The following is a 21,009-nucleotide window of genomic DNA, read 5'->3' as shown; positions in this document are numbered from 1 at the left end:
AGTTATTAGTAGGAAAAGTATTTCCTGAACGAAGAAAAGCTGGACACAGCATAACGTCTGTTGTAAAATTCCATCATGAATATTTCAAAAATAATACATTAGTAAAATATAAATAATAACAAATAATTAATGGCATTAGAATGTTAGAAAGGGTGACTTTGAGTGCACAGTCTAGAAAGAGCACATTGGACCCTCTTGTGCTTTGGCAATATTTTATTTATTGACCTAGCTGATTTACTCAATTTGATAGTTTTATGAAGATTCTTCTGTCTGTGCAGCCATGATTTCTCTCTTTAGTTCCTTCTGTGGGTTGATTTGTGTCCTCACCCCATTGCCCAGTGTATAAATTGAAGCCCTACATTCTTTTATGTTGGTCTTTGGAAATGATATCTATGGGACGTAATTGGGGTTTGATGAGTTCTGGGGGGTCACACCATGACCTGGTGTGTATTATAATTCTTCATTGTAAGAATCGCTGGAGACCCGACACTGGTCAGGGATGTTCACAAAAGTACACCGTGAGAAGGTGGCTGCTGCAGGACTGTGTGGGAACCCTACCAATCAGAACCTGGGTCCTGAGAATTTTCTGGCCTTCAGAACGGTGACAAATAAGTGTCTGTTATTCCACCACTTTGTCTACTGTATTGGCTTTTGGGAGTCCGAATTGACTAAGGCTGTGCAGAATCTCCATGAGGGTCAAAGTCGCGTGTCTTAAATCTTGCAGTCTGTAAGCTGCTTTGTGCCTGATAAGAAGCACATTTCAGGGACCTTTAAATCGCTGCTTCCTTTCTCCAGGCCCTTTCAGGAAGAGCAAGTGCCTGGCATCTTTTCTTTACTCAGCTTCACAGAAATGAAGCATCTTTTTACCTAGCTTCTATTAGCACCAGGATCCGAATCTGACTACTCCTTGCATGCTTTCTTTCGGACAGCTTGAAGGGCTCCACTGCATTCTCCTGACTTTACCTTACACACCACTCAATGCTTGTGGCATGGCTTTACAGTTTTATCTGCCTTCCAGAGAACATTACAACTTGGGCAGACCTGTCTGATCAAACTGTAACTGAAAATATCTGTTTCACTAGTAGATAAGTGAAAAAAATAAATCTTATAATTTTCTAAGAATTTATATATTACAAAATCTCTAATAATGAGAATTCAAAAATGTATCTAAAACTTTGGGAATCTACCTCATATACATCTTTTACACACTGTTTTTAAGGGAGGGGGCCTAGCTGTCTTCTACATTGTTGTTACTTCCATCCACTTTAAATATTATAGCCTAGAAATGTATACTCAGACATGCACTGGATTGGTATTTTGCACTTTAATTCTTCAAAAATTACCCTGTCATTCCCCCACCATGCCCATAAAGAACAAAAAGGAAAATATTCAATCAAATAAGACATTTATTCTATGTGTGTGAGCACATGCTGTGACATGAAAGAGCTGTGTGTAGCAATAGAGTGCTTTGCATTGTGTGGCATTTTGCTTGTTAATGAACTCAGAATCTGTCTCATTGTATCTGCTTATATTCTTCATTAGGATATTTGTTGGTTCAGCATGAAAAGGTGTAATGTCATCCTTTAAAAGACTTGTCCCTAGCCGGGCATTGGTGGCGAATGCCTTTATTCCCAGCACTCAGGAGGCAGAGGCAGGCGGATCTCTGTGAGTTTGAGGCCAGCCTAGTCTCCAGAGCCAATGCCAGGATAGGCTCCAAAGCTATACAGAGAAACCCTGTCTCGAAAAACAAAACAAAAGACTTGTCCCATCCAAATTTTTGTTGACTATCTTTACGCATGAACATATGTTGTGGAATATTAATTTAAGATGTGTTATATTCCTTTATGCTGTGGAATATCTAGTGATGCAAAGACATGTTGCATTCTTTTATGTTGCATTTGTATGACTTTGTGAATCTGTGTAACTCTGCCTGCCTAAAACTGGTCTAATAAAGAGCTAAATGGTCAATAGGCTGGATATGAATAGGCAAGGCTGCCAGGCAGAGAAAATAAACAGAAGGAGAAAAAGAGAAGGAGGAGGAGAAAGAAAAGTAGAAGGAGAGGAGGATATCAGTGGCCAGCCACCCAGCTACAAAACCAGCAGTGGAGTAAGAAGCAAAGAAAGACATATAGAATAGAGAAGGATAAAAGCTCAGAGGCAAAAGGTAAAGGGGGTAATTTAAGTTAAGGAAAGCTAGCTAGAAACAAGCCAAGCTAAGGCCAGGCATTTATAAGCAAGAACAAGTCTCTGTGTATTTATTTGGGAGCTGGGTGTCAGGCCCCCTGAGAGAAAAGAGTTAAAAATCAACAACTACAAACACCCCACTCAGTTATCAGCTATTCTTCCTTCACCTGTTTCATTTCTGAACCACAGTGTTCAGGATAAATTGTTCATAAGTCCGTCTTCCTTCTGTGTCATTTCATACTTAATTTGGAGTCTTGATGGAGTCCTTTCTAGCAATTTCTTTGCAGTAATGCTGAGTTTCTTAAATGAGCCCAGAGCCTTTATTCTAAAGCTGTTTTTAATTCTGAAGTCTTAATTGATTAGTACCCTATTGATCACAGCTAACTCTTCATCATCTGTGGCTAACCAGTTTCCAATCTTATTCCTATATTCAACTGCCTTGAATTGTGGATTTGCAGCATCTATTGTCCCTCACCCTCCACATCCCTTCCCTGTGGGTGGCTTCACCCAAGGTGAGTTCAATTCTGCCTTCCCTTTCCCAGAGTGTGACCCTTGGCAAGATTTTACCTTGAAACATATTTCTCTTTGAGCAACATGACAATCCCTGCTACAAGATTGAATCTCCTCCACAGCAATTGCAATTGCTGCTTTTCAATTGTTTAGGCTTACTGTTCCATAAAGCAATAAACAGAAAACTCTCCACCAAGATATCCCATTTCCACTTGGCAGGTAAAGATAATTAGTGGCTACGAGACAAAGGATTAAAGTTGCCTGATGGAGCTGTGTTTCTAAGTGTGTGTGTGTGTGTGTGTGTGTGTGTGTGTGTGTGTGTGCATGTGTGCACTAAACCATTATCAACAGACATTTATTGTCATCCTAAGAATGGTTGTATTGATAAGCATGATATGACACCTCTTTGTAAGTTTGATTTATAAATAATTCTTAAAATATTTCTGTAGGTTCTCATTATATTTGCATATAAAGTTTACTAGAGTATTTATGCAACAGATAAAGACTTTAAAAATTCCTATCATATTTTCTATCTATTCACCCTAATCAGCTAATGTTAGTGATTATGAATACCAAAATTTTGAAGGAATTTTTCATTTCTGATGTCACAGTCATTTTGTTCTTGCAGCAGTTAATAACAAATATGGTGCCAAAATTCATAAATTAAAATTCAAAAATTATTTCAATTTTACTTTGGTATTTATTCATCCTTATTTCAAGTTAAGAAATAATTATAATGATGGTAAAAATCATGCGATTATATATTCACACACTAGAGAGTTTCATAGATTTTTCTTTTTTTCCTCTCAATTGTTTATCTTGTTTTTAATTTTTTTTTAAAGGCAGGGTCTCTCTTCCTAGGTTATCCTGTAACTCTCCATATAGCTAAGGATGACCCTGGACTCCTGATCCTGTAGCCTCTACTTCACATATGCTAGCATTACAAACATGTTCCACCAAGACCAGGGCTAGCTGTGGACATTTTTGTTGTTGTTGTTGTTGTTTTGAGACAGGGTTTCTCTGTGTAGCTTTGGAGCCTGTCCTGGCACTCACTCAGGAGACCAGGCTGGCCTTGAACTCACAGAGATCCATCTGCCTCTGCCTCCAGAGTGGTGGGATTAAAGGCATGTGCCACCAATGCCCTGCCTAACTGTGGACATTTAAAATTTTTATTTTTATTTCATGTACATGAATGTCTGCTTATGTGTATATGTGTGTGCTACATAGGTGCCTGATATCTGTAGAGGTCAGAAGAGGGTACTATATCCATCAAAAACTGAAGTTATTGACATTTGTGAGCTGCCACATGGGTTCTGTGAACGGAATTTGGGTCCTTTATAAGAGTAGCAAGATGTCTTAACTGCTTAGCCATCTCTCTAGCATTGCAAGATTTTGGATTTCAGATATTATTTCATTCATGGACATTTCAGTGTCATTTTCCATATAAAATATTACACAGTAGAGCAGAATAGCCTAGTAGGTTATGACATGAACTTTGGTTAGAAAATACCCAAGTGAACCAAGAAAGGGATGGATTACATAGGCAGTGGTTTATATCAGTGCAAGAGAGAACCATAGATCTAGGTGGGAAAACAGAATCTAGAGTCTGCATGGCTGACAGTAGCATTTTCACTTAATGATTTAACCAGATATATTTTAGTTGCAAGACACTAAATTCCTACTCCCTACTCAAAGTAATTACTTTTTTTTTAAATGCTAAGACAAATGTAATATACTGGCCTAAGAACTGTGTAGGGCACTGGAGTGATTTCTCAGTTATTAACTACTTTGGCTCATAACCAAAAATTCAAGAATTTGTAGAACCAGGATTGAAGTTTGGTCTCCAGTTTTCTCATATCTGTCTGATTTGTTTGGGAATAAGTGGATGAGACTGAATTTGAGATCTCAGTGACATACTGTGCTCAAATGTAAGGAAAGCACACACATCCTCACTGGGCATTAAGTGCCTACTGTTTTTTTCAGAAAGACCTAACAGGTTTTGTGTAGTAAACATGATTTTTTTTCTCACTGAGAGGTATCAGTGAGGCAATGAAATTTCAACAGCAGAGATGGTTCATTTATTCTTCCCATAATTTGGGGGTTGGCATATTATTTTCTGTTTTGGGAAATGTGTGTGTTTCTATGTATATGAAATAAAATGATAAGTGAAAGTTAAAACAATTATATAAAAAATGAAAAATAAGGTAGCTGCTTGGTTATCCCCCAAAATAATTAACAAAGGGTGAGGTAAACATCAGTAGGTAAAAAACAGAGAGACTGACTGGGAGGAAATGATTTAGGGAAGAATGATGTCAGAAACAAGCTCTGATTGTTCATCTGAGGAAACAAGCAGATCCATGGAAAACATAAAGCAAAATAAGGACCAGAGATATTGAATGGTTTCATTTTTTATTTTTTGGCTTTTTGTTTTGTTTTGTTTTTTTGGTCACTTAAGTCTGTCCAAATATGGAGGCAAGTAGATTGGATCTAGAAGAAGACTATTAGAAGACTTAAAGCACTAGGAAAAAATATTTTAGAAAGAAGACAAACAAATTTCATGAATTTTGATCTTGGTATTCAAAACCGAGCTTGCAAATCTTTTTTTTTTTTTTGCCCCACTCTCCCCCACAGATCCACTCCCCCTCTGTTTCCTTTCAGAAAAGAGCAGGCCTCAAAGGGATATCAACCAATCATGGCATAAAAAGGTGCAATAAGACTAGGCACAAACCCTTATATTAAGGCTGTACATGGCAACCAAGTAGGAGGAAAAGGGTCCCAAGAGGAGGCAAAAGAGTCATAGACAACCCCATTCCTATTGTTAGGGGTCCCACAAAAACCCCAGTCTAAACAATCACAATATATATCCAGAGGACCAAGCACAAACCTATACAGGCGCCATATTACTGCCTTTGTCTCTGAGCCCCTAAGAGCCCTGCTTAGTTATTCTGTGGTCATATATTTCTGGTGTCCTCAACCACTCTGTTTCCTCCAATTCTTCTTCAGCCTCTTCCATGGGCTCCAAGGGGAGGTTCCTGATGGAGAGCTACAACTGGCCTCTCTCTCTGCCTAATGTTTGACTATGGATCACTGCATCTGCTCCCAGCAGTCTCTGTATGAAGCCTCTTTGATGGTGATTGGGCTAGCACCACTCTGGGTATAGCAGAGTATCATTAGGAATACTTTCATTGACTTTTTTTGCCAGTTGTATTTGGTTCTATTGTAGTTCTATCTATGAGCTATCTTACATATTTTGATAAATGCTTTTCTATACACAGGGTGCTATGGTTGGAATGTGTTTCACAGAGCCCCATCTATTAAAGGCATGATCATCACTGTGATGATACTGTTGGGGTTAGTGTATCCATTAATAGACAAGGTTACTGACTATGTCTGTAAGTAGTCATTGGGATCTTGGACTCTCCTCTGGCTGTCTTTATCTTTCAAGCCACCTGATTCAACACATACTTCAGTCATTGTGTACTGCTTCAGCACTGACACAAAAGTAACAGAGCCATGGAACCAGGGATTGAAATCTCCAAACCTTTGAGTCAAAGGAAAACTTCTTCCATTGAAGTTGAGTTTTCTCTGGAATTGAGCCTCAGTCATGAAAAAAATGAGTTATAATAAACTATTTGTTTGAGTGATCTGCTTCACCTCAGTTAGATTCCAGCTTGACTTTGCTTGCCCTCCTAAAGGAAGCTGTAGATTTCCATGTCCCGATACCTGGAACCTCTGCAGAGCATCTGTCTGCACAAACATATCCCAGTAAACAACCTGTTCTTTGCCCCTCATTGATGGCAGAATATTTGTATTTATTTTTGATTTACTGTAGCAAACAAAAGGAGCCTGATTCTCTACTACCCACCCTTTGACTATAAGACATTCCTAGAGATCTTCAACAGTGTTTAAAGAATACATTACTGAATGCAATGAATAAGAAGACCATGATGTTGTTATGTTAGATTTCCTTTTGATTATACCAATGAGGAACCTAGGATTGAATGGCCAAATTGCCTCTTAAAAACTGAGTGTCAATATGAGGTTAAGCAGGCACCCAATATGGTGGCTGATGATTTGTAAAATGTTTTTGTCAAAAGTTCAGTTTGAGGAGGATAATGAAGACACAGTAAAGAGTCAAAGTGGACAACAGGAGCAAGCCAACCTTATACACTGTGGAGTACCAGCAAACACTGGGGCTTGCTTGGTGGCTATCCTGTTCTATGTTTGCATCCATTACTCCACATTCTCTCAATCATAGTCTTCTAAGAATAACTACTTCCTAAAGCCACTCTATGCCAATGTTTCTTTACAGAGACATGTACCTGGACTAAGCAGTACTGAGTCCTTTTAAACACACACACACACACACACACACACACACACACACACACACACACACACACACACACACACACACACAGACAAACACACAAGCAAAGGAAGACTTCTGAGCAACTAGTGAGAAAACCCCAAGTTGCCTAATGTTCTTCCATTTGGGGTATTTAGATTAGTTTGCACAATGTGGATCTTGCAAAGCCCTCTTGCTTTTTTTGATGATGACAGGACAGCCTTCTGCCCACGGTGCATCAGAGCAGTCAATGATGTATCAACTCTTGCGTGCAAATCCCATGTCTCAAGGGTTTCAGCTTTGCACAGAAGCTCCATCATACAATTTTAAACTCGTCTCTGTAACTTCTACCTTTTGAAGAACATCATTCTCAAACTACCAATTCTGTCTTCAGGAAATAGATGAAAATCAAGCAAAAATGTTTCTTAATTTGTTTAGACCATGACCAAATAACTTTCACTTCATTTTTTTTTAAAAAGTTTCCCCATCTACTAAGAATGCTTTGATTCTCTTTCCCCTCTTTCTTAATCCGCATCAACTGTGAAAAGAATGTCTCTTTCATGAACTGATCCATAGTGTCTCTCTCTTGGTCTCTCCTACTTCATTTGTGAATTGCCATTTCTCCAATTGTAAGTATTTACAATCTGCCCATGGGTTTTAGTAAGCTTTAGTCATCTTGGTAATGACATCTAGTAAGCTGATAAATGAAATATGGTACTTTTTCATCCCTTGATTTAAAGTGTTGTGTATTGATTATAACTCATCCAATTATAAGTAAAGTTTATTGAAGGTAAAAAACTTTCTACCAAGTTTTCCTTTCTGACTTAATTACAATATCAGTCTATTTTCATGTTTTGCATTTACCCTAAATTACATGGCTTTAAGCCAGAAACAGTAACTATTTGACTGTGTGTGTGTGTGTGTGTGTGTGTGTGTGTGTGTGTGTGTTATGTTGTGTTGTGTAGTGTAGTGTATGGAAGACAAAGGATAACTTTTGGAGTAATTCCTCTCCTTCTGCTTTGACTACAGGAAATTGAATTTGGTTCCTTAGGCTTTACTCACTGGGAGATCTCAGGCTTGAAAGGCAAGGGCCTTTACTTGCTAAGCCAATCCTCTTGGCCCTACTCAGCTCTTGCTCTTCCTCACCCCTTTCCCCTCATTGTCTTTCTTCCTCTTCCACATCTAGTACTTCCTTTTTCAGTTTCATGTTGTCTTTTTTCCCATTGTTCTTGTGAAAGAGAACATATAATACTATCATGGTTGGACTGACTTGTTTCATATAAAATGCTCTCTGGATCCATATTGTTTCCTACAAAAAAAGTAATTTGTTTTTCCTTTATGACAGAGTAAATCTCCATTATGCATTTATATCACATTTGCTCAATCTGTTCATTTATTGATGGCACCAGGGCTAATGTGATTAATTTGTTATAGTGAATATAGTGTCATGTTAATCAAAGCTATGTAAATATCTCTATGGTAAACTGGCTTCAATTCCTTTTGGTGTGCACTGAAAAGGAATGTGGCTGGACCATAAGAAAGCACTAGTTTTAGTTTGTTGTTGTTGTTTTTTTTTTTTTTTTTTGAAAAGCTTACACAGTTATGGTAGCAGCCCTAATCTACATTCCCACCAGAGTGCCTAAGTCCCAAGCCTCCATGCACAGAACACTGTTGTTTGTTTCCTTGAGGATGATTCTCCGCTCCTTCCTTGTTCATCCTCATTCTGTAATTAGGGAAGATCTAAGATGTAATTAAGTGGGATCTAAAGCCACTAGGCTGTCCTCATTTCATAATCTTGTGCCCTGAGACAAATACATGCACTAAAAATCATAGTAGTAAAATATGATATGAAAATGCACAGTATTCAACAATATTTAAATTAGAGATATGGCATGCATTGAGAAGTTGAAAGTACATGGGGAATCTCCTGTGTAGAAGAAATGCTTACATTCAAATACATAGGTAGTAGGTGTATTAGGAATATTTCATCAGTAGGGAAGGGTTAGGCTCTGCTGAAGTAATGAGTTACATGGATCAGTATAATAAAGCTATGTTTTTTCCTTGGCTAGTCTCCTCATCAGAATGTGGGTTCTTGCATCCACACAGCTTGCTGAAGTTTGGAGTTCATTCCTCCCAGTGTACATTTAGGAAACAGCATGCTGGGGAGATGGGACAAAGCTTGGGGTAACTAGGAAGGAACCAGAGTTATACAATGTCATGTGATCACTAAACTTCTCTGTGTCTGGCTGGATTTAACTAGGGGTAGATATCAATGGAGAACAAGAATATAGAAAAACATGTTACTTTAGTGATGAGAACCAAATTGCTTTAGTTTTGGGAATCGAATTGTCATTGGTTAGCTAACACGGAAGATTTTTTTTAATTTAAATTAGAAACCATCTTATTTTACATATCAATCCCAGTTTCCTCTGCTTCCCAGCCTCCTCTGCCCCCCACAGACCGCCCATCCCATCCCCCTCTGCACATCAAGGAGGGTGAGGCATAACATGTTAAGATTTTTATAAAAGGTGTTTACCATTGCTAACACAGAGGAGTTGAGTTTAACCTCAGATTCTTCAAGGTATCAGGAGAGAAACGACTCAAGAGACTTGTCCTCTGACTTTCACATGTGAGCTGTGGTGGCCCTTGCATGCCTACACACACACACACACACACACAAACACACACACAAATTTTAGAACGTCAAATATGTAGTGGAAAAAGTGCTATCTTTAGAGCAGGCACATTAAGTGGATTTGATTTGCATTCTACTGCCTAATGCTGAGCCTGTTTATTCTGCCATTTCACAGTTTCTTCTCCTTGAAATGATTTCTTTCATGTGGACTTTATCACTTAGGAGCTCTTTAAGTAATAATAGACTAACTAATATTTATGCTTTCCTCTCTACTCTAAACAATTCCGCACTTCACTGCAGCAATGGCAAATTGCTTCTGTGCACTTGGACCTGAAACTGGAACTCTTCTCAGACTGCTGCTTTGTCATCCTTTTCCAAGATGGCTGCCAAGGTTACCATGATCACACCCAGTTTCAAGCAATAGAAAATGAAAGAAAGGTTGAAAGTGAGATGCATCCAGCCTTCCTTGGAGACTTCTGGAGAGTTCCATATCACATACCTACTTCTATCTCAGTCAACACTTACAATGTGATTGTGCTTGGCTAGAAACAGTTCATTCCTTGGTGTTTTAAGCAATACATTTGGATACCATGGAAATTATTTTCATTTATTAGAGAATAAGGAAAACTGCCTTTGACAGGCAGTCTAGAATCTCAGCCGCCAGCTTTTAAAATTACTGCCAATACCTTTTTAAGTCTATGTCACACTTAGCTAAACCTACAGCATTTCTTTAGAAAGATTAAAATCCTGTTTATTATTCTGCTGGAACATATTAGTTTTAGCAAAGAGACTGTTTCTGCTAGACTCCTGTTTCTCTGTCCAGAGCTCACTTTGCTCTGCATGACCTGTCTTCTCAAAATTCCCATTCTTTGACAAGGAATGAGTTGCTAATTAGTGACTGACAAATGTATGTCATTCCTTGTTCACATTTCTACTTTTGGATAGAACTAATTTAAAATGGGCATTCTGGAGATGGGTTCTTTCCATCTCTCCCGTCTGGCTGAGGCCTATATGAAGCAAAGATTCCCTGAAAATCTATTATTTAAAACTTAAGGTTTGCAGATGGTAAAAAGAACCCTGGCAATGTCTACAAACACATCTGGGTAGATTTAAAGCCACATTCTTTAATTATTTTTATTACAATTAAGCTAGTTTGAAACTGTTAATTATGAATTCATTACTTTTCAGTAGGTCCATGACATCAGAAAGGATAGACAATTTATTAGCTATTCCATTCCCTTATCAAATTGGAGGTTCTATCTAGAGATTCATGTCCAGTTAACTCATGAAACCCATGCTTACAGAGAAACCGCAACTATCCTCGGGTCCAGTTGATGACTTTCAAGAAGAAACTAGCTTAGAATTCTGCAAATTTAAGTTTGGGGAAAGAAACGAGAAATGTACATTTTCACTTTAAATCATGCTTTTAAAAATCCTTGTTAATATTTAACTGATACTATATAAATAAAATAAAATCTATGTAATTTTTATATATTAGTTTACTCTAAAAACCCATTGCTACGTTTTTAAAAATCCTAGAGCATTTGATAAAATTTTGATACTTTGTCTTGTATTCAATGGGTTCAATTCAGATGGAGATTAAAACTTGACTTTGGAGCATGGAGTGAGGAGAGAGGGCTGAGTAGGACATGATGGGGCAGGGAGTTGAGTTGGGGCAAGAACAGAAGAGAGCAAGTTAAGAGATACTATAATAGAGGGAGACATTTTAGGTTTAAAGAGAAATCAGGCACTAGGGAAATGTCTGGAGAGCTACAAAGATGACACCAACTAACTAAGCAACAGAGGAGAGGCTACCTTAAATGCCCTCCCCTGATAATGAGATTGATGACTAATTCATATGCCATCCTATAGCCTTCATCCAGCAGCTGGTGGAAGTAGAAGCAGATACCCACAGCTAAACCTTGATCTGAACTGAAATCCAGTTGCAGAGAAGGAGAACCGATGAGCAAAGGGGTCCAGACCAGGCTGGTGAAACCCACAGAAACAGCTGACCTGAACAAGGGAGAGCTCTTGGCCCCCAGATTGATAGCTGGGAAACCAGCATGGGACTGATCCAGACCACTTGAATGTGGGTGCCAGTGAGGAGACCTCAGAAATCTATGGGGCCCCTTGTAGTGGATCAGTACTTATCCCTAGCATAGGAATGGACTTTGGGAGCCCATCCCACATGAAGGGATACTCCCTGAACCTAGACACAAGGGGGTTGGCCTAGGCCCTCTCCCAAAGGATATGACAGACTCTGATGACCCCCCTATGGAAGGCCTCACCCTCCCTGTGGAGCAGAAAGGGTATGGGATATGGAGGGTGTTAGTTGGGGGGGGGCAGGGAAGGAGGGGAGGGAGAGGGACCTGGGATTGACATGTAAAATAATCTTCTTTCTAATTAAAATTAAAAAATTAAAAAAGAAGATAAACAATAAAAAATAAAACTTGACTTTAAAAATAGCTGTCCAACAAGGCTCAGATATCCACAGATGAAGGTCAGGACTACTCAGTGCAAGATGATGTCATACAAGAATGGCTGGATTTGTCTTGGAAGATTTTCTTTTCATTTTAATGATTACCCCCTCCCCCCACCATGTTTGGAAGTAGTGATTGGTTTTACACAATGATCATTGAAAAATGTTAAGTTTTATAAACACTGTCAAAAGTTTTGCTTTCCACAGACACTGGAGAAGTAGAGAAGTAATAAGAATATTCTTACAGAGGAAAGCATCTAGCCAAGTTTCAGAAGCATAGTAAAACTTTAAAAATAGAAACTAGCTAAGGTATTGTCATAGAGAACCTTGCTGAGACTCAGCTATGGCATTGACATCTCATAGAAGAGAAAGAATAAAGGGGGGAGGGGTAGATGTCTCTCCCTCTTCCTTTACCTCTTATTTCTTCTTCCTAACAGAAAGAGTGTATTTCCCAAAAGCCACTGAATATTATTTAAATATACCCACATTCATGCATCAATGTCTTAAGTTTCTCAACATTGAGATACACAACTAAGTTCATTTTTTTCAATAATAGGGGTCAGGCATAAGCCACAGAGGTTGCAGTCTGACTCTTGGAATAAAGCTCATGTTTCACTCCCAGGTGATTTCTGTTAGGAAAGCAACAACTCCAGGATTTAACTGAAAATCCACAATAGCAGTTTTATTGCTCTCCATTTTTATCTATTTGTGCTATAAACACACAACTGTGCAATGGAGAATTTTTAATAGTACTTGAGAATCAGTGTTTAGAGTGCACATTTAAAAAGAAGCTGATCATTTTAGTTTGAACCATGTGAAAAACTGAAACCTGCTCAGAATGAAATAACTATCATTGCTCATTAGATGAAATGCATTACACCATTGCTGATATTTATTAACCTTCTGGTTTTCTACCTTTACAATTGATTTCTCTCCAAATGGAGAAGGTGCTATCAATAAGTATGCACCACTGCCTTTTGTTCCCCCTTAACTAAGGAGTGTTTACCGTTGGACCGCTCCTTTTCTTACATCTGATGAAAGGAATAAGAACAATGATGATTTCTGTCATCTGAAGACCGTTCCATAGTCTTACTCTGTGTGACACAAGACAACTGAAGAATTATAAGACTTTGAGTACTGAAAAAATATGTTAATGTTAGAGAAAAGCTAAGGATTTTATTCTTGTCTTGGGCAGAACATTTCTGGACATATCCCCTGAAGTGTGTCATATTGGCATTCAGATTCCCTCTGCTTTATTCAGCACAGACATAAAGGCCAATTTCAGTGTGATGCCTCATCTTGTAGTTGCTGTGATTTGTGGCCTATTTCTTAAGCAGGGAGTTATTACCATACCTGGCCAGTACTGATGCTAGCAGAAGGAACTGCTGCAGCAGGTGGCCCATTACCTTTATAGGTAATGATAAGCTATACATGGTTAAGGGGGGGGGGGATCTCCAGGTTCTGTAAGGTGCTGTCACCAAGGACTTGCACACTCAGCCAGCAGTGTGAATCAACACTGGGTAGAAAACTCAACAGATGTCCTTCTGCACTTCTTCAGGGTGGGAAGCTGTCCTCTGGCTGTTGTCTTTGCCCCATGCCTGTACCTTCTCAATCTGCCATTTTTTCTCAGCACCACACTCCCTATCTTTCTCCGGTCACCATTGCTCTGTTTCCAGAGAGGTATACAGAATCTGTGACATTTAGGCATAGGCATGTAAGGCACAGATATTATTAAGGGGAGAGTTCAGGAAACATATGAAGCATGGCTGTCTTCATGCAGTGACCTTCTTATGGCTTCACTCTGCAAGGCTCCCTGTGGCTTTTCTGCTTCCTTCTTCTGAGTTGCTATAATGTGATACCTTTGTCTATAAACCAGGAGACAGGTTATAGAATTAAGTTTCATTTCCTGGACTGATGGAGGATATCCTGTCTGCTGTGAATATATGTTTCTCTTAATTGGTTGATGAATAAAGCTGTTTTGGCCATTGGACAGGCAGGATGTAGCCAGGCAGGGCATGTAGGCAGGGCTACCAGACTAGGAGAATTCTAGGAAGAGGAACACAGAAAGTCACCAGCGAGACACCATGTAGGTACAGTGAAGATAGGATGCCTGGGTATTCTCTGGTAAGTCAAGACCACATGGAGATACATAGATTAATAAAAATGGGTTAATAATTAAGAAGAAGCCTGAGCCATTGGGCCAAACAGTTCATAATTAATATAAGCTTCTGTGTGTTTATTTGGGACTAAATGGCTGTGGGATCAGGCAGAACAGAAACTTCTATATACCCAAGATTTATGAGAGTGGTATCTGGCAGAAACAGAATGTAGGTTGTATATATAATTTAAAAATTTTGAATAGCTACAGTAAAAAAGCAATGAGAAAACAGGTGACCCCATCACAGTTGGGGTGTACATCCTTCATGCTAGTCTAGCACCTTGTGTCTTCCTGATATAATCTCTCATAATATGTAACAATAGGCCCATGCAACATGTATCCCAGACTTGTGTGCTCACATCAGACACAGAACCAAAGGAAGAAGACAAGATGCCAGGTCTTATCACAGAACTACAAACAATATGAAAGATCAAGGTAGTATTTTTGTCTGTCCCACACCCTCAGAATAGAAACAAACTATCAGTCCTATATAAATGTTCCTCAGTGAGACTCACCTGAATGAAAATCAGGAAACTGAACTTAAAGTCACAAATCTCACCAAAGATTAAAAGGAGTTAAATGAAGGCACAAATACGGGACTGATCCAGACCCCTGTACATGGATGTCAATGAGAAGGCCTCAGCACTCTACGGGGCCCCTGGTAGTGAATCAGTATTTACCCTTGGCATAAGAAAGGACTTTGGGAGACCATCCCACATGGAGGAATGCTCTCTCAGCCTGGAAACATGGGCTAGGGCCTAGGCCCTGCCTAGGATGATATGACAGACTTTGGGGAACCCCCATGGAGGGCCTTACCTTTCCTGGGAAGCAGAGGGGGGATGAAGTGAGGGGCTGGTGGGAGGTTAGGGGGAGGGAAGGAAGAGGGAGAGGGAGAAGGGATTGACATGTGAAGCAAGCTTGTTTCTAATTTGAACTAATAAAAAAAAAGAAATAAAAAAAATGAAGGCACAAGTAAACAGCTTAATAGATTTCAAGAAAATAAAAAAATCTAAATTGTGTCCAAGAAAATGCCAATATAAGGTTTGTTTTAGTCACTGTACTATTCCAGTGAAGAGACACCATGACCATGGCAATTTGTATAAAAGAAAGTATTTAATTGGGTGTTTGCTTATAGTCTTACAGACACACCCATTACAAATGAGATTGAAATAGTAATCAAAAGCCTTCCAACTAAAAATAGCCCAGGTCCAGATGGGTTCACATCAGAATTCTAGAATTTTATCAAACTTGTAAAGAAAATCTATAGCCAATACATTCTAAATTAATAAAAAAGTTGAAATATTAGAAGCACTTTCAAATTCCTTCCTGAAGCCAGTATCAGTTTTATACCAAAACCAGGTAAAGACACAAGAAAACAGAAAACTACAGGCCAATGTCCCAATTAACATAGATCAAAATTTCTTAATACAATACTAGCAAATTGAATAAGGCATTATATGAAAAGATTATCCATTGTTGTCATGTTGACCTTAACCTGAAGATACAGGAATGGTTCAACATTTTCAAGGAAATAAAGGCAATAAATCAAATAATTGAACTTTAAAACAAAAATCACATGATCATCTCAACAGAAGTAGCAAAAACCTTTAACAAAACCCAACATGCTTTTATAGTACAAGTTATAGAGAGACTAGGAAGGGATGTTATGTACTTCAAAACAAAAGAGGCCATATGACAATCTCATAGGTGACATCATCCCAAATGGAGAAAAATGAAGCAATCCCATGAAACTGAGGAATGACACAGCTCTCTCCAGCATCTGCATTCCTTTGCAATTCAGTGGTTAAGCATTAGCTGGAGCCATAAATTAAGAAGTAAATTAAAGTGATACAAATCTTAAAATAGGTCAAAATATCTCTGTCTGCAGATGACATAATATTATTCATAAAAGATCTAAAAAATTTACAAGAAAACTTCTAGAAATTATCAACAATTTCAGCAAAGTCACAGAATACAAATACATCTTTCAAAAATCTCTAGCTTTTCTATATGCCACTAACAAACACATTGAGCAAGATTATGGACATACTGCATTCACAATAAACACAAAGCAAACAAAATATCTAGGAATAAACCTAAAAGAAGAGATAAAAGGCTTCTACAATGGAAACTTCAAATTTTAAACAAAGAGATGGAGGAAGACAGTAGGAAATGGAAAGTTCTCCCGTGCTCATAGAGTGGTAGAATTAATATGACGAAAATAATTATTCAAACCAAAGCAATTTTCAGATTCAATTCAATCCCAAAGTCTCCACAATATGTTTCATAGCAATAGAAAAAATATTTAAAAATTTATATGAAACCACAGAAGACCCCAAATAACCAAATGAATCCTAGCAAAATAAAAATAATCAGAAGGGATTCTTTGCCAGATCTCAAGATATAGTACAGAGCTATAGTACTTGAACGAAACCAGGCAGACACACATGTAGTTCAGTGGATCAAAATAGAAGACACAAACATGGGTACATGTAATGACAGCAATCTGATATTTGACAAAGATGCTAAAAACATACACTGGAAAAATACAGCATCTTCAACTAATGGTGCTAGGAAATAGATGTTCACCAGGAGAAGACAGAAGTTGGAACCATATTTTCACCTGGCACAAAAGCAAACTCCAAACGGATCAAAGACACAAATATGAAATATGAAAGCTGCTAAAAGAAAACATAGTAGTATCTTATAGGATATAGGTTCAGGAAAGACTTTCTGAATAGGACTCCATTAGCCCAGGATTTAAGGCCAACAATTGACAAGTCGGACCTTAATACACTAAAATGGTTCCAAACAACCCAGAAAATAATCAAACTGAGTAAAGAGAAAGTCCACAGAGTGGAAAGGAATCTTTGCTAGCTATAAATCTGTCAGAGGATTAATATCCAAGGAGCTCAAATAGCAAAGGGTCGAGAAAACAAATAATCCATTTAAAAAAACGCCGTGGACTTGAATAGTGGATTCTCAAAACAGGAAATAAAAATAGCTAAGAAATATCTCAAAAATGCGTAGCAATTAGGAAAATGCAAATCAGAACAACTGTGAGATTTCCCGATACCCTGCTCCCTGTCAGATTGTTCTAGATCATCAAAACAATGGACAACAAATGCTAGAGGAGACACAAGAAAAGGGGATTCCTCATCCACTGTTGATGAGATTGCAAACTTGTCCAGATAATCTGGAAATCAATATGGAGGAGTCTCACAAAGAAAAAAAAATGAAGGTACTCCATTACACAGCTTCACCACTCCATAGGATATGCCTAAAGGACTTGACATCCTACTTCACAGAAACTATGTCATCAATGATCACTGTTACTCTATTCACTATAGCTAGGAAATAGAAACAACATAAATGTCCTTCCACTGATGGATAGATAATCAAAATGTGGTACATATAAATATTGAGCTATTATTCAGTGCAAAGAAAACCAAAGTCATGAAATTTACAAGTAAATGGATTCAATAGGAAATATTATATGGGGGGAGTAACCCAGACCTAGCAGCACAAATCTTCATATATGAATATATAAACTAAAGTAATTGTGAAACCAAGAAATTAAAAATGGGTCATGAGAGTGAAGCACTAGAAAGGGGACCAGTAGGGTACAGGTGATGGGAAGGGAAAAATGGGAAAACAGGGAGGTTTTAATCTGGAGCAGGGAGGAGGTCAAACAGAAGTGGGCCCAGGAGGTAGGGATAAAAATGACAAATATCTTTTTGAGTTATGGTGAGTGAACTCTAGGTGACTTCCAGGACAATGCAGCTGATTTCTTTTTCCCTGGGCTGTCCCCTAGAAGCAGAAGTTCTTGTTGCTGAAGACAAATGCACTTTGGACACAGGTCTTAGAGAATTGGATCTGACCCTCTCTGATAACCAGCTCTCCTGTTATCAGAAGGTGTTATACAAGTTACTATGGAAAAGAAGAAATCAATAGTTCTAGCCAATGGTGACAACCATGAGCCACAGCAAGAAGACCATGGGCTGATATCCCTAAAGGTGCAGTAGTGGGACTCATTCCTTAACCAAGGGCTGCCTCGGTGGGTGTAAGCCTCACTCAAGAGGAAGGAAATCATGGCTGGTACTAGAAGCCCAGTCGATCACATGGGGCTAGTGGTGTCATGGACCTTTGAGGAGAGCCCACTACTGCCACTTTCCTAAACCAGGGCGATTTCTTACTGCATTTAAATGCTTATCGGTATACACACAGGTCAGCGCAGCTCTCACCTCAAAAACAAAGCTTCTCTTAGCAGCACCGAGACCTTCGCAGAAAGCCACAAGTGGCCAAAATGCAGAGGGGAACTGATTGTGGGGTACTAAGACCTGACTGATACATCTCCAAACAGTCTCACACCTAAGTCTCAGGGAACGTGGAAGAAGAGGTAAAAGATTCTAAGGACCAGAGGACTAAGTGGACTCAGCTGCTTGTATTTACAGATTGTGTGTGTGTGTGTGTGTGTGTGTGTGTGTGTGTGTGTGTGTGTGCATACATATATTTTTATATATGATATATTTGTATACACAATAAGTATACATACTCTCTATATAAAACAAAAATAACATGAAGACATGATTTGAGGAGGGGGAAGGACACGGGGAAAGGTGGAGAGATGGGGAAATAATGCATTTATATTTCAAATAAACAAATTGCAGAAACATAAAATTAAGAAATAAAACTAAACTGAATATTACAAATGTCATCTAGCAGGCATGTGTTTTCAGTGATTAGTAGCACATTGTATGATAGATTTCTGCTTGATTAAAACAACTGGAAAAATTAAATCATTTTGCATTTCTGCAAAACGTTGGAAATTTCGGTCTGTGCAAATTTCACTGTGCAAAATACTTCTTATGTTAAGTTTTAATTTAAAATTTTAACTTTAAGCACTCTAATAGGCAAAATTACTTTTTTTTTAGTACCCAAGGCTTTGTGCCTCCTAGGCATAGACTCTGTTGTACTGTAGACCCAGCAGTAATGTTCATTTATTGAAAACCACTAATGATGTTGACTTTTTCCTTTGCTCATTTGCTTACTTCAGCATTTTCCTCTTTATGTATGAAATACCTGACTATTTCTCACATATTTCTGTAATGTTTCTGTTTATAATCATGTCCATTTTTAAATCAATTTTTTTGTTTCCTTGTTTTTTAAAGTTTTGGCAATTCAATATTTATTCTGTATAAAATATCTTACCAGATTTATTATATGCATTTGGTGTATTTAGTATTTTATGTATTTCAGTGCTGTTTCACACAAATAGAAGTTTTTAATTTGATGGAGATCAACTTATTAACATCTTTTATAAATGCTAATCGTAGTAATTATCTTCTATGGGACTTTTATAGTTTTAGATTTTCAGTTAAGCTTTTGATCAATCTTGAGCTAGTTTATTTACAAAGAGACCTTCACATATAGATTTGCATTGAAATAGATTTTGGTTTTGAAAAACCACTTGGCTATATACCTATGGCCTTATTTCCAGATTCCTCTATTGTTCTATTATCCTGTTTCTCTGCCAATGTCACACTGTCTTGATTGTGGTAGCTCTATAATAAACACTTCTGGTATCTCACATTTGAAATCCATTATCATATCTATTCGGTGTTTGTATGTTTACATAAACATCAAACATTGCTCATTGATAGGTACAGAAGCATTCACTAATATTGTAATTGTTATTATACTGAATCTGTAATACAGAAAAGTTTTGACACAAATTGCATCCTCTAATGTATGAACACATATTATCTCTTTTTTTTGTTTCAGGTACTTCTTAACTTACCTGATTTACCTGAACTTACCTTACTAATATACTGGCTTATACACATTTTATAACAGTTTTGTTTCTAATAATATTATATGTGGTATGCCCGTCCTCCCCATCCTCACCATTCCTGCCATGCTCTTAAAGAATCAAGCTCTTGGTACAAGAAAAGGTCAGTGTGACAAAGATTTCTGTCTGTGACCAAAAGACACTGTGTGAGTGAACTTAGAAATTCATCTTGTCCTCTAATCAAGAATACAGATGTACACAACGCTAGTGACCACCTTGATGACAACCTCCTGAGTGTTGCAGAGTCACAGGCACCCAGCTAAATCACATAGGTAATAGCCTATGTAAATTGTAAGACAAGGAATAGCTGTGTGAATTCTCTGAGTTTTGGAAGTATTTATTTTAGAGCAAACTTTACATTGTTTGAATAACATATTCAAATTACGATTTTGCATGAAGCTGTACAAATAATCCCTTTAATTGAGTCCATAAGCTGTTTCAACTATCTAGACTCTGATGCTGTTGCAAGTGTACTTTAAGAAAGGATCTGGTCATGTCTAAGAGGGGAAATAGCATGTACCCAACATACACAAAAATAGAGTAGCAATATTTTATTATACTGTTATATGTATAATTTAATCCCAAATTAAAGTTTAATAATAAAATACATTATCATGATTCCAATTTTAAATGTAAGGATATAATGATTAAAAAGAAGAAAAGTAATTATTCAGATGAAATGTAATAATTCAGTCTCAAAGTACACATTTAAATTGGCCAGTCAATGTGTGATTAGTTGTAACCACCACACATAACAGGGTAAATCATCAGAATACCAGGTGGATAGGTATGTGGATATGATTTTTTTAAACATCACAAATCAAGACTGAGATGCAGATACTAG

The 21,009-nt window shown here is 37.9% G+C and overlaps 1 long non-coding RNA gene across 1 annotated transcript in view; it reads left to right on the top strand.

Annotated features, from left to right (window-relative positions):
* Window positions 1-21,009, top strand: part of LOC113831299 — a 99,518-nt gene that overhangs the window by 14,843 nt on the left and 63,666 nt on the right. The window lies entirely within an intron of this gene.

This window comes from Cricetulus griseus, assembly GCF_003668045.3.
Source record: "Cricetulus griseus strain 17A/GY chromosome 1 unlocalized genomic scaffold, alternate assembly CriGri-PICRH-1.0 chr1_0, whole genome shotgun sequence".
Taxonomy (NCBI): domain Eukaryota; kingdom Metazoa; phylum Chordata; class Mammalia; order Rodentia; family Cricetidae; genus Cricetulus; species Cricetulus griseus.
Note: the sequence above shows the minus strand (reverse complement) of the source record. Positions and strands in the feature narration are given on the sequence as shown.